The sequence below is a fragment of the Hyposmocoma kahamanoa genome, unplaced genomic scaffold (assembly GCF_003589595.1).
Source record: "Hyposmocoma kahamanoa isolate Upper Pololo Valley unplaced genomic scaffold, ASM358959v1 192, whole genome shotgun sequence".
NCBI classification, from domain to species: Eukaryota; Metazoa; Arthropoda; class Insecta; order Lepidoptera; family Cosmopterigidae; genus Hyposmocoma; species Hyposmocoma kahamanoa.
This window is the reverse complement of record NW_020653719.1, coordinates 4,108,056-4,113,355: the sequence shown is the minus strand read 5'-3', so window position 1 is coordinate 4,113,355 and position 5,300 is coordinate 4,108,056.

Below are 5,300 nucleotides of genomic sequence, written 5' to 3'. Positions count from 1 at the left end.
CTTGCATCCGTCATCACTTTCTTTAGAGTTGTTAGAACAGGGCCGTAACAACGAGAAATTAGGTAGCTGACTAATGAAAATAATTATTTTAAGCGAATAGGTGCGAAATCTACAGTTTGACAGCGAAATTTTGGTATCAATTTTTAAGTAAAATTGGTAATACATCTCTAATAATAATTTTTCACAACTATTACCTACATTGATGCTCGGCGAATATTTATTATAATTTTAGTTAAGACTCCAAAACATTTTAAGCAATAGTAGAGCTCATTGTGAAAAAGTTCACAGAGGGAAGTACTTTACCTATTCCAGCCATAAAGCAGTAATGTGAGCATTACTGCGTGCCAGTTTTAAAGGGTGCTGGTGAAATTACAGGCACATGGGACTTGTCAACTTATATCTTAGGGTGACTGACGCAGTGCAGTGTCCCTCAGACCTTTGCGATTTAAAGCTTTGAGCAACTCTTTTGGACAGCCTGTTCGTCCCGTCACTTCAATAACATTAATTGTACTTTTCTTTACTTTCTGAAAATATTTCGTTGCTGCAGATGATGTATAAAGGTCTTTGTACCAATTATTGCGCAGGCTAGTCTACTACTAATCTTCGATTCCGAACAGTTAGGGCTCGTTTATTCGACATGAATTTCATCGCGCTCACAAAGCGCCGAGGCCGCGCGGGTCCGCGTGGCCAACGTACAGCGACCGCGTGCATCTAACTGTCATAGTAATTAATATACGCTCTGTTTATTTAGCTTTTACGTTTTAACTTAAATGAGCGTGCCGGGCGTCGGCGAGACTGGCTTGTCTGTGGTCTACGCAGCGTCCGCGCGGCGACCGCGCTGAATTGTTCCGAGGAATTTAAATGTTGCCTAGTTAATAGAATTCAGATCCGCCAGTAATGTACGTGAAAGCGTGGTAACTGGGCGGTCACCGGGCGGCGGCAGTCGCGCCGCCGCCGTGCGAAAACTATCGCGACGTGTAACGAGGCGCGAAATATTCTTACGTAGGAGGACGTACCTGGTAAGTACTTTTACAAGTTGTGTATAGAGAACCTACCATCAGTAAATGCGTAGCGAGCGAAAGTGTAAAAACAAATTTAAAAAATAGTTTACAAATCGTCACTAAGTACGACGGTTTTTCACGTCCGTAAAGTTGATGCCCTAAGATACTTGACACCCTAGCGGACCTTTTGGTTTTGAGTAAAGTAATGTGTTAAAGAAACTGAACCTTTAACTTGTTAGCAGTAAATTCGTCTTAATATGACTTTCTTATTGCATTATTAATGAACGAGGTTTTAAGAAACTGTTTACGCAAATATGATCTTTAATTACATTAAGTAAATACAAATTTCAACCAAAAAGCTGGAATTCCTTTACACTTTTCTGTTCAATGTGTAAGAAGGCACTCAGAACCAAAAAGTCCGCTAGGGGGTCAAGTTTCTTAGGGTATCGACTGTATAACAAATAACAATAAATTACAATACATAAGCTATCTCATAGTAACTACCAATCGGTCTAATGCATGGCAACTAACCGTAATGTTTAGAGCTATAGATGTGGAATGTACTGGAATACATACCGGTTAGCTCTAGGTTCCACGCTAGGTTCGGTTCGAAGATTGCGTTAAAATGGCTTCTACTAACGTGTGCTTTTTATTGTAAACTATTACCTACCGTACCAAATATAATTGTACGTAAATAAATGTAAGTGTAAACCTATCTAGTAAATATAGTCACATGTTTCAGGCCAACAAAATATACCCTCAGTTTTGTATGAAAAACGCAACTGATATTTTGCAGACAGGTTCTCGTACTATCAGATCGATGGAATTTTTCTTTGTGTTCGACCATGTTCGACCGTTTTGTATTAATAATTATAATAAACTAGTTGAGGAATCTTACTAAAATAAATTAATATTATGGTACTAAAACATCTTAGTATTAATTGCCTAATCATATTTTTTTAGATACATCTAGGTCATAATAAAATATAGCAGTAGCGCTCCTTGTGAAAGAGTTCGTCCAGGGAAGTACTGCCACCTTACCTATTTCTGCCGCCAAGCAGTAATGCTCAGATTACTGCATTCCGGTTTGGAAGGGTAAGGGCGCTGGTGAAATTACAGGCACGTGGGACTTGTTAACTACGTCTCAGAGTGACGAGCGCAGTGGCAATGCCCTTAAGAACTTTGCGATTTAACGCTCTTAGTGGCATCTGTTATGGATAGTGGTATCGCTTACCACCAGGTGCACGACTTGTTCGTCCCGTCACTTGGTATTATTAAAAAAAATAGGATACCCGCTAGCTTTAGTCACGTCTACTCGTTTGCTTCCTACTTTTACATTTACAAAATACTTGAATATGATGTTTAAATAAATATAATGCGGCTGTACGATGTGACTGACTCTACGTTTCAAAATTTTCGATCGAAGAATTACGTCAAATGGCAAATTTGCATCGGGACGGCTTATTTTCCAATATATTAATTTCTTGATATTCATCAAGTATCAACAATAATAACAATCGAGTATTTTCACAGTGAAGGCTAGTACCAACGTGCAGACCGCCTATTTGCCTTGTCTTGCTATCACTCGATATCGACCACCTAGCTAGCTAAGTGAAGGCGAGCGCCAACGTGTGTAGAGCTCATTTGGTATGGCTTGTTACAACTCGCAGCCGCTTGCGACCCCTCATCTCACTTCGGAGCGGTGACGGTTATTCTGTATAAATGAAAGGCTCGACCAATAGAAAGAAGATTATTCACATTAAGTTAAATTAATAACTTTTTTAACTGTAGTGAAAAATAGGCTTTTAGCAACGCTCGGCATTTCTCTACGTAATCGAATCAGAAATGAGGAGATCCGTAGAAGAACGAAAGTCACCGACAAAGGATTAGCAAGTTGAAGTGGCAGTGGGCAGGGCACATAGCTCGTAGAACTGACGGCCGTTGGGGCAGAAAGGTTCTCGAATGGAGACCACGAACCAGAAGGCGTTCAATGGGACCGCCCCCTACTAAATGTACGGATGACCTGGTAAGGGCTGGGATGCATGTCGCGTCCGATCGGCTAGTCCGGTCGTGATCAAATCAGAAATGAAGAGATCCGTAAAAAAACGAAAGTCACTGACTTAGCTCCAAGGGTTAACAAATTGAAGTGGCAGTTGGCAAGACACATAACTCGTAAAACTGACGGCCTTTGGGGCGAAAAGGTTTTCGAATAGAGACCACGAATCAGAAGGCGTTCAGTGGGACGACCCCCTACTAGATGGATGGATGACCTGGTAAGGGCGGCGGGTAACAGATGGATACACGTCGCGTCCGTTCGGCTAGTCTGGAAATCTTTGGGGGAGGTCTATGTTCGGCAGTGGACGTTTTCCGATTGACATGATGCTGATGATGCATTAATATTAGACATAAATGGTTCATGATTTTATCATCTCAGTCAGCCGTGGCTATGGAATCTGAAAAAACAAATATACTCGATTTAAATCTGAAAAATAGATTAATTTCCTAAGTTTTAAAATGTTAATGTAACTTGTAAGTTTCACTTCTACGTCGTCCACATAGTTTCAATGCACAATAAAACTGACAGCGCCCAACGTGATCACAAAATCTTCACAAATTTCATCTACATTGGCCGTTCGTATTGCTTTTCTTCAAACATGTAGACGGTAGCAGTAGCCGTGTAGCAATATGCCTACGCTTGCGTAGGCCTTACGCAGATTGGCAAATCCTTTCACCACGATGGCAAGCATTGTATGCCAAATATAACCATGACTGTACAAGAATATTATCAGTTGGAGTACGAGGACCTGTGGGTACCCCATGTCCCAACCAGGGGGGCACGATGCAACGTACTGCAACAAAATTATCGACACACTCAAAAATGTCATCATCATCATCATATTGCCGGAAGACGTCCACTGCTGAACATAGGCCTCCTCCAAAGATTTCCAGACTAGCCGATCGGACGCGACGTGTATACATCTGTTACCCGCAGCCCTTACCAGGTCATCCATCAAATAGTAGGGGGCCGTCCCACTGAACGCCTTCCGGTTCATGGTCTCCATTCGAGAACCTTTCTGCCCCAAAGGCCGTCAGTTTTACGAGTTATGTGCCCTGCCCACTGCCACTTCAATTTGTTAACCCTAGGAGATAAGTCGGTGACTTTCGTTTTTTTACGGATCTCCTCATTTCTGATTTGATCACGTACACAAATCCGAGCATTGCTCGCTCCACAGCTCGTTGAGTGACTTTGAACTGTTTATGAGACCCATAGTAAGTGACCACATCGTATACCACGCCGTAGGTCATGGCAACACGCACTGCTCGAAGACTTTTGTCTTCAAGGACTATTGCGGACGAGAAGATGTCCCGGAGCTTCTCGAAAGCTGCCCAACCGAGTCGGATTCGACGATTGACCACTTTCTCAAAGTTGGCTCTGTCTAATTGGACGTTTTGCCCGAGGTAGATACGCTTGTCAACTACTTCGAGAGTAGATGTTCCCACTATTATAGGTCTAACACTCACAGAGGTGCTGCTAGTCCATTTCCCACATATTTTATCCATAAGCACATTTCCTACATATTTATAACATCTGTGGAATGAAGCTGGCTTATTTGTTACTGGGATTCTACAGCTTAGGTTAATAGCATTCGTTTATTCATATGCATAGTCCAGGCGAACTAATCAGCATTCCGGAAGCACGCTTTGCTCGGTAGGTTTACTTAATCACGCATCCAACTTTGATTCTTGCTTACTTCACTGTTGTATAGGGTAAAGTTGCGTTAGTCGTACCCCCTAAGAAAAAATCGCTGTAATATTTAAAGTTATTTAAATTAAACAAAACCTTTAGCGTCTACGGCATCTTAATTTATTTACTATCAATGTGTTTTAATGAAAATACGAAAAACTTTTATTAAGTTAGGTTAATTGACAAGTTTTTCAAAAACGCGCCTCTGATACAATTTAGGCACCTGGTCGCCTAATTCGTACCACCTACAACCTAAGTCGTACTTGAATAACACTTCAGTCAGGACGTCATAAACTGTATAGTAAAGTCAAATAAAAAGAGATCATAATAACAATTAAAATATAGAAACAGGTACTAAGGTCTGAGGTGGTTAAAATCAAATAATTCTAAACATCTTTGAAAAGAGAAAACAATCCCAAAATATCATGTGTGAGGGAACACAGAAAACTTTTAAACTCTTAAGAAATAGAATTATGAATTGTAATGAAATAAAATTATAATTTCTTCTGAAATAAAATTATAAATTTTGATGAAATAAAATTATAAATTTTGAT